Raw genomic sequence first — 10,096 nt, 5'->3', positions numbered from 1 at the left:
GCCGGTTCCAATCACGGGCCTATGAAGGAAGCGAGGCCCGTATGAGCTAAGAAGCCCAACTCCAAATGCTTCGGGGTGGCGTAATCAGCTTTGCTTGTAGGAGAGTTAAGAACAGAGAGAGAGAGAGAGAGAGAGAGAGAGAGAGAGAGAGAGAGAGAGAGAGAGAGAGAGAGAGAGAGAGCAGAGGAGAGGGGAGGGGAGAACACGAGGAAGAAAAAGAGAGAAGTGGTCCGGACGGCGGCGGCAGAGAGCAGACGCTCGCCTGGCCTTGTAACCTACCCTTATATGTGTTAAACTCTTCCTCTTCGTAAGCCAATTACAGACATCGTGAGTGATATATCCATCCCTGTACCGAGTATGTGCTAGAGTGTGCTTAGTTGCTTACAGTGGAGGAGCAATTCAATTACACAAAAGTTTCAAGGGCCTCGGCAAGTCAGTTCCTGAATGGGCGACTTGGGTGGTCGCCGCCACACACCCCGCCTCCCTCCCCTTCTCTCGCCTCACCGTCGCCTAAGCGAGGTCGCCAGAGGCCCGCGAGGACAGTAGCAGTGGGCCGGGGCCCTTGCGGCTGGTCCCCCATTGGTGGAGCACGCGTGCATCTCCCGTCGAGGAAGTTTGTCGATGTCTAGGTGAAATTAGCGGCGTCAGTGCCATGGTGGCTCGTATCCACGCCGAGGGAAGATAGATCCAATGAGCCAACGTCCCGGATCTAGCCACGGTGGCCGGGCACCTGCTTGCATCGGCAGCGGCCATTCAACTCCGTTGTGGCTTGATTCTACTGCCCCCACACGGATCCATGGCAGCAAGTGGGCGACAGTGGCGGTGGCGGCCATGCGCCTAAGGCATGCAAGCAGCCACATGGACGGCGTAGGCTACATGATGGCGGCGTGTCTAGGGCGTGCAGGCTGCTCATGGATGGCTTGGTCATGGAGAGGCGGCTACGACATTGTAGCACCCGGTTTTAAGAACAAAACCAGATACACACCATTTGTGAGCCCAGGAATTCAAATCTCACATATATATACAAATAAGGGTAATATCAAAAGACAATGCTCAATATATAACGTACTTAGTATAAAGGATATAATCTTAGACAGCAAATAGCGGAAAGACAACTTCGATCATCGGGTGAAGACTCCAATTCTATAGGGACAACTAACTGGTTGATCACAAGCCTAATCTCTCCAAACTCTAGCAATCTGGTACCCATCTGGGATTTTTTCAAATATTTAAAAAGTAAAGCAAGCATAAGTACATGTCATACTCAACAAATATAACATGGGGTTCATGAGGCTCAAAAGGCTGACACTAGTTTAACTACGATTAGCTTTTAATTGTCATAATTTTAGCATAGGAGTAGCAACAAGTTTATCACAATTCCATATAAACACATGATCAGGTAAATATGAATAATGAATAGCATAAACAGTAATCATTAATGAACATCTTCATCATCCGTATCATTAGTGTTCATTGTCTATTCTGTAAGGGTCTAAGGCCGCTCGTGACCGTGAGCACGGCTGATATACCCGTTTTACACTCTGCAGAGGTTGTACACTTTCACTATGAGTCATGATTTACCCTTTCGCCCGAGGTAGCTAATCTCTTGACCCACTTCCAAGGAAGGTCGACAGGGTTCACTATGAAGCCTTTCAAAGGTTCGTCTAACAAGTTAGGGCCATTAGATTCACTCGGCAAACAGATGTAGAGCCCCCCTTCCCTATGACACAATGACGTGCAACCTATACACAAGGGGACAGAGGCCGCACTATATCCGATTTGTCAAGCCATTCTTACGCCAATAAAGATAACCACTAACAAGCTAGAAAATGTCCTCATACTGAGCTAAAGCCAGAGCCATGTAGCCCTCACAGCTGTACTATAAGTTTCGGATGATCACTTACAAATAAGTCCTTAGGGAGAGGAATCTAGAGCACCATAAAAACAGCCCAATGCTCTAGCCCCCTGATTCCATATTGCTAAAAAGCATCTTTTAATGTTTATTGCATATACCATTAGTCAAGTTACAAAATTATGGTTTCAGTTGAGCATTAGCATCATACTAACCAATGCAATACCCCATAGGTGACAAAGAATTCAAGATATTAAATAGCTAGGAAAATTACTACGGTTGCCAAGGTAGACACATGCAATATAAATTAAATGATTAAAGGTTTATAGGACAACAAGGAAGATCCCATGCTATACTTGCCTTAAACTTAGATCCTTCTTCTAGTCTAAACCTTCAAAGATCTGCTTCTTGATTCTCCACGTATGGCTCACCGACTGGACATGATCATAGAGCATCACACAAGCATCCATGCAATCATACACAAAGCAAACAATAGATCTAAATTAGAATAGTACACCAAACATAAAATCAAGATGAAAAGTTTATAAAACGAATCTACGTCTCGCTACGAGCACACAGACGTGAAAATCACTCTAATCGGAGCTATAACAAAAAAAAGTTATTAATTAAACAAGATTTCCTTTAATAAAATAATAGATTAAATCTAACCTCAAATTTCAAAAGTTGAAAATACATTTAACAGTAGGATGAACATGTAGATTACTCAATTATGAATCTAACGCAACTTGAATGGATCGAAACGGAGTTAAAACGAAGATTTTATGGCCTAAATAAGACTAGTGGCAAAACAGTAAATAGATGAAATCGTATTTTGAATCTAACCGAAGAAACTACATTTTCAAAAGAAGAAAACATATTTTGAATCTAATAGAGGGATTTTACGCTTTCTGAAAGAGAAAACATATTCTGAATACTAGAAAGAAACTACGCTTTCGGAATAGAAAAACGTATTCTGGAAGTGCGCCATGGACTGCGGGTTATATTACGCGAAACTGCAGGAGCTCTTTTATAAATAAACCCGGCGAAGGGGTACGAGCGATCTTGGACCGTTGGATTGAATCTGGATGGCCCAAATTAGAAAGGAGGGGGAGAGAGAGTCACCGGTCGGAGAAGAAAACCGGCGCGGTGGAGCTCCATTACCGGCGTCGAGAAGCTCCCCGGAGCGCTTGGTTTGGGCCCTAGAGGCCACGGTTTGACGAGCCGAGAGCACAAGGAATAAGAAGAGAAGATGGTGAACTCACCTAGGGCCTTCTTGCGATCGACGTTGGGCAGCGTGTCAGCGACGCCAACGGCGACGCCGAGAGAATGAGAAGAAAAATCTAATTTACTATACGAGAGATTTTCCAAACTAGGGGCTTCCCTTACAGTAGTTTTGGTATACTTTGCCCAAGGGGTTGGTACATATTTATAGGGAGAAAAACTTTTCATATCTGCATCAACTAGCAATATGTACTAATTGATATTGCACCCTCCATATTTACTAATGGACATAAATAATCATTAAAGCTCATTAGTAAATAAATGCATGGGCCTTTGAGATTTATTAGGATTATTCCACGTGGGCTTTGAGAGTTGGTTGGAAAATGAGATGTATTATTTATTTTCGGAATTAATTAATTTCATGAATAAAATAATTCTAGAAAAGTCCAGAATTGACATTTAAGCCACGAAAAATACTCCGAGACCTCCGAAAATTTGGGGAAAATTCTCAGAGACACTTTCGAATATGATAAACCCAAATTAAGTATTTGGAGCTCACAAAAAGATTGTTGGGAATTTGGAACATAAAGATTAAGGTAAATGAGGTAGTAATTAAATTCTAGAAAGAAGCTGGAAAATTCCTAGAGATAGATATTCGTCTCCTAAATGTATTTAAAAAAAACACATTTTGCACATAGAAACAGAAGGTGCGACCGGCATGAATGTAACAAACACGTTTCTACCTTAAGATAATTTTTAATCTAATAAAAATATATTATTTTCCCATATTTTCATGAGCATAAAAATACAAAATTAAATCATTTTAGCTCTATTTCAAGAGAAGCAAATTTTAGGGTGTTATAGGCATATGGGCATGGTGATTGTTTGCTCCTTGCGATTGTCTATTGGTACCCTAGGGCGGCGACGGCCTGAGCGCTAGTGCAAGGATCTTAGCGAGGAGGAGGCGGATCCCATGGGCAGGGGCGGCAGAGGCGACGACCATCCCAATGACGATGGCTGCCCTATGGGTGGCGAAGGCCTAAGAATCCGACGAAGCGGAAGCGGATCCTATCGGCTCACGTCTGTTCGGCTAGTTCTGACTGGACGATGACAGATGAAGGTGGGCTAACCAGCATGGTGTCAGCTTACTTGAAGCGAATGAAGATAGCAGCAGTGGAGGTTCGCAGTGATGACACACTAGGGGCGGTGGACTTGACGACTTCCACTCACTGAATCTGGCCATTTTAGGAGAGGATGTTGGGAAGCAAGGATGTATCTGGATCAATGAAAATCCATTATCTAAAAAAAACTTTTTTTATAACCCTAATAAGTTTGCAAGGCCAGTACTCGAAGTTGGGTTATTTATTTTTGTTCTTTTCTCTAGGTCTGTTGTGTTTACATGGCTTCAAACCCATGTAGACCTCTGTTCATTCTTACTAACCTTCATTTTCTTGTTTGACACCATACCATACTTACGGCTCTCTGGAAAAACAGCTACGTATAGATATAGCATGTACTATTACTAGCTAATAAGCTTGCAGCACTAACTCCCAAAAAAATGGCCACCAACAGCAGAAGAACAGAGATCCTCTGGTTCTGCGAACACCATCGCAAGGCTCAATATAGTAATTCGGAATATACAATTATAGATGCTCATACTTTGGTCAATTTAGTGTATCAAAATTCAGATGAACAACTTAAATCCATAAGAATTAAGAACGGCTACCTATGCACGTTACCCCAAAACTTGTGCTCCCAAGTCCCAAATCAACTTCTGAAGCTATGCAAATGCAAAACAAAAAAAGAAAAGAAAGAAGCACTGTACCAGCTAGACCAGGTATGAAGCAGCTAACAAACTTGCATTTGCCTGAATGCACCTATATATAAACAATGTGTTGGGTATGGCCCGCATTTCGCATGCCGTCGCCATGGTGAATTAACTGTGCACAAAGCATCTCATTTTGCAGGTAGCGGGAGTTCTCGTACGGGGAAACGTCGAGGACCACTGTTGGGCCTGGGCACAACCCCTTTCGCTAGGCTCTCCCCATTCGCACGACACCAACTCCCGATAAACACTGTGCACAAGTTATATGGCAGTGCTATTGCTTATTCTCCCCTGAATTCACCCATACACTAGCTATTATAGCTAGCGAAACTTGTAGTATGCATGAATACTGGAAACAAATAATCAGTTAACACTCCATGTAGATCAAACCAAGCCATTTAATAATTTGCTGGCAGCATTAGCATGCTGCTGCATGGATCACAGACAAGCATATACATTGTGTCCAATACAGTCAATGAAACTGAAAACCAACACTTGCACACCATGGGGTTTGGTTCTGTGGAGGCATCAAACCCAGCCTCTTATTTCAGTTTTTGAGTGCACACGCGCGCACACATAACCAGTCAAACCCAACCAAAGCAAAGGAGGATACATCAGTCGGCCTCTCTCTCAAGAGAGATACACACGAATTCACACATACCGGTATCAAGCACACTGCACACTGCACACACACACACCAACTTGGTTGATGCAAATCCAAGTAGGTAGCTAGCATCAGAGACCAAATTATTTTCATTCTTGTCTTGAGAGAAAACACACCGAAGACTTGGCAAGCAACTTGGTTGACCACAGCAGCGTCAGTACTGCTATTGCTATATATGGAAGCATACCCAGTGGCAGAGAAAGCACTGTCGTCGTCATCCCGTCGATCCAACACCAGATGAATCTACAGAGAGTGATCCAATCCAACATCAGCACACACAGAACAAGAAACAAAATTAACTTGAAATAAATTACTACAAATAATTAAGGGGAGGAAGTTGCTTGATCATGTGTGTACGTACCAGGAGAAGAAGGAAGCCAGCAGCAAGTAGGTGATCACGTCGGCTATCTCAGCGGAGAACCGTGCTCCTCAGGTGACGCCTCTTGTAGTACTTGGAATGGCTCGGCTCGAAGAGGGTGGCGTGGTGGCCAGACTCCATCCCATCCCACTCCAGCTTATCCCACCAATCCTTCTCGCAGTCCACGGCCACAGGGCGGCCATCTTCACGGCGGCGACTGTCAGTGGCTGGGAGACGCCTCAGGCCCCAGCAGCCTCTGATATAGATGGTCTCGAGCTTCGGAGCAAACATCTTTGCCTCACAGATCTGTTGCAAACTGATGAGATCATACAGGTATAGGCTCTTGAGGTTTGGGAATCCCAGCATGCCTTTTTCATGTCTGGCCGCTATTTCCTCTAGGAACTCTTGCTCCACGAGGAAGACCTGCTTGAGATCACCGCAGCAGTGTATGTGGAGAGTCTCCAGCACCTTGGATAAGGTATTGTTCGAAGCCATCGGGAGGACATATCTGAGCCTCGGGCAGAAGTGCAGATGAATCCCTTGCATACAACCTTAGATCTCTTGGTCTGCTCCAAATAGAACGGGCCATCAAGAGATGAGCCGCCCAAAAGATTTCCAAATTAGAAAAGCATCTCCAGTAATAGTTAGTGACGAAGACAGTATCCAATTTGGGGCATCTCTCCACGCAGCACCACTTGAGCCCATTCATTATATATGTCCCAAAAGTGTGTTCAGGGGCAACACTGGTGATGGAAGAACTGTCGTGCACGTGCAACGACTGCACACTGTCCATCACACTACGTATTGCATCCCTTGCCCGCGTGCTGGACTTGTCGGTGACGTCACTAATTCCCTCACCAATGTGCATGTGCAAGTCTAGTGGGAGAAATTGCGCTGAGCTGCTGCTACTGCTGATATCGATTTTTGCAGATATCTGTTCAATGCTGATGTCATGGTAGGTTAATGACTTGGGCAGAGACAGAGCAGCTGCTAGCTGTCCAGTGCTATAATGACTGCCCATCTTTTCCTTGTGGCAGCCTCTTCCATCATCATCGCTGGTAGATGACAAGCAGAGATTCCACTCATCACATCGAATGGGCGCCCTTGTCCTAAGAAACTCCAAGGACTGAAGGAACCTCATGTCTGCAACGGCAACAGATGCATGGCAATACTCCTTTACTTCGTCCTGCTGGTAGACCATCAAAGAACAATCACGTGACCATGTTGGTTTTCTGTTGTCCACCTCTCCTCCTCTTGCCCGAGTGTCAATGCACAACAGCCTTAGTTTGTACATTTTGGTTTTGGGCCATGAAATTGAGCGGAGCTGCCCACATCCCATCAAGAAGACCCGCTGAAGATTTTTTACTTCAACCACCTCTCCAAGGTCAAGGATTTTGATTGCTGTGTGCGAGAGGTCCAGCTCCTCAAGGTTTGGCAGTGACCCACGCAGTATAAAGTTTGCTAATCTTACACACCCAGCCAAGCTGATGTAAGATATTTCAACATTCTTCTTCTTGAGATCCTCATCTTCTCCTGCGGTATTCAATGAGAATGATTCAAGTGATGGAGGGAGTTGTTGAGGGCCAACATGCTCCAACCCAACACAACCATATAGAATCAGTGTCTTGAGGCTTGTTGCACCCGAAAGGCTCGGCAAGACTTGTATGGTGCTGTTCCCAGATAGGTCAAGGAGCTCCAGATTCACCATAGCCATGAATTCATCTCTTCTTTCTGTCTCCCAAGGGTTTGTGGGCTCAACTACTTGGAGCTTGTGAAGGTTCGGCAAGCGTCTCCATGCAAGGTTGCTGGTCCAAATCCTTCCGTTGGTTATATGAACCTCTCTAATGTCTGTAGCCACCACTTGCTCTTCGGTTTCTGGGGGAAAAGCCAATGGCCAATCCGTGTGGCATACATCTAGCACCCATAGCCGCTGAAAAACTAGATTCAAATATCTATCAATGATACTAATTATGTATCATAAATATTAATATTTTTAATATATATTTAGTCAAAGTTGTTTCTCGGAAAACGAAAACGACAGACATTTAGGGACGGAGGGAGTAATTTGGAATGTGAGAGGGTATCGAGCCTGACTAATAAAGTAACAAGTACCACTCACTATGCTCATCAAATCAGCATGGCAGAGATGCACATAATGGTATGTCACATTCCACTGCCTTAATCTTGCTTTACCAATCTTGACCATCACTAGGCTCCATTTTTGCACCTACCCACGCTTTTACCAATCCCAGCGGTAAGTCTGTATCTTTGACAAAGGGTAAGGCTACAACCATGCTATTTGAAGAGTTGAGGTCCTGCACTTTTCGCCCACCAGACACGAATTTCCTCTTTGTCAGTGCATTCTACATAAAGTGGACACCAAGGCAGCCATGACAAGGCCTTTACAATGTCCTATTCCAGTCCCAACTCTGCACCTGCTAGGTTTCACAACAAAGCAGAGCATAGCATCCAGCTCAAGCTTCCCCTTTTGTGCACTGGGCTTTGACCCTTATTTACAAACTCACAATAAATATATGAAAACACTGGCCAAAGATAAATTCGCCCGCTTCCCATTAACCAACAATCTCGGTACTACTGCTCAACCAAATAGAATGACTGCCACAGGGGGGTAGATAGTGGCTACTTGAAAGCACCAGGATCCTGACCAAGCAACCGGCTGGAATCAGGGAGCACTGCCATTCAGCTTTGCCGCCCCTCTGCATGATGAAGCTCCCCGACGACACCACAACCATTGTGAGTATTGCCAACCGGCCTAATCTTTACTTCTTTTATCTGCGAGCAATTATAGTTGCAAAACAAAATGCCACGTCAGTGGAAGGTCATTTACTGGCATTCTATTGAATCTATGCCTGCTAATGGGTTAAAATCCACCCCATACCCAATCCAACCCATAACAAATTAACTCTCTTCCTCAACCCACCTCACCCCATATTTTTATAGTTCAACCAAACCCATTCCAACCCACAAACTAATTAAACCCACGGGTTTGTCACTACTACAGATTTGGACATCACTGCCGTCTTCATCACTGCCAGATTTGTGAGAACGGGCAGTGATGTATCTTCACTGCTGGTTCTGAGCTTGAAAATGAGAAAATGATTGGGGCTGGTGTCGACAAAAGATGCTCGGTAGTCCTTCGAGGGGTATCCCACGAAGGTAAATTAATCGGCAGAGGTGCGCGTAATCAAGAACAAGAAGGCAACAGAGACACAAGAATTAGACAGGTTCGGAGCTTGTCCTTGGTCGGAGTAATGAATAAAATGCCAGCACCAGCACCGTTGATGTTGAGGGCGCCGTCGAAGTACATCACCCAGTGCTTGGGGCAAGCAGCAGGGATGGGCTCTTGGATCTCGGTCCACATAGCGACGAAGTCAGCCAGCGCTTGTGACTTAATAGTAGGCCTGCTTTTGAATTCGATGGAGTAAGTGCCGAGCTCGACAGCCCACTTGATGATGCGGCCATTGGTCTCTTTGTTGCGGAGGATGTCCCCCAGAGGGAACTCGGTAACCACGGTGATCTTGTAGTACTCGAAGTAATGGCGGAGCTTACGCGACATCACCAGAATGGCATACAACAGCTTCTGAACCTGAGGGTAATGAGTTTTGGACTCATTAAGAACCTCGTTGATGAAGTAGACCGGACGTTGCACCTTATAGGTGTGTCCAGCTTCCTCGCACTCGACAACGATAGCTGTGCTAATGACGCAAGAAGTGGCGGCGATGTAGATCAGTAGGGTTTTGTCTGGTTGAGGCGCCGTCATGACCGGAGGCTTCATGAGAAACAACTTGAGCTACTCGAAAACTATATCAGCCTCCTCCGACCAGGAGAAGCGCTCGGAGGCCTTGAGTAGTTTGAAGAACGGTAGTCCCTTTTTGCCGAGGCACGATATAAAGCGGCTGAGAGTGGCCATGCATCTTGTGAGCTTCTGTATATCCTTTACGCAGGTTGGCCATTTCAGGGTAGATAGTGGCTACTTGAAAGCACGAGGATCCTGACCAAGCAACTGGCTAGAATCAGGGAGCACTGCCATTCAGCTTTGCCACCCCTCTGCATGATGAAGCTCCCCGATGACGCCACAACCATTGTGAGTATTGCCAACCGGCCTAATCTTTACTTCTTTTATTTGCGAGCAATTATAGTTGCAAAACAAAATGC

The 10,096-nt window shown here is 45.1% G+C and overlaps 1 pseudogene; it reads right to left on the bottom strand.

The window, feature by feature from the left end:
- Positions 1–5,971: 5,971 nt before the first annotated feature.
- On the bottom strand, positions 5,972–9,701 carry LOC136499496 (uncharacterized; annotated as a pseudogene).
- Positions 9,702–10,096: the final 395 nt, after the last annotated feature.

The sequence above is a fragment of the Miscanthus floridulus genome, chromosome 13 (genome assembly GCF_019320115.1).
Source record: "Miscanthus floridulus cultivar M001 chromosome 13, ASM1932011v1, whole genome shotgun sequence".
NCBI classification, from domain to species: Eukaryota; Viridiplantae; Streptophyta; class Magnoliopsida; order Poales; family Poaceae; genus Miscanthus; species Miscanthus floridulus.
Note: the sequence above shows the minus strand (reverse complement) of the source record. Positions and strands in the feature narration are given on the sequence as shown.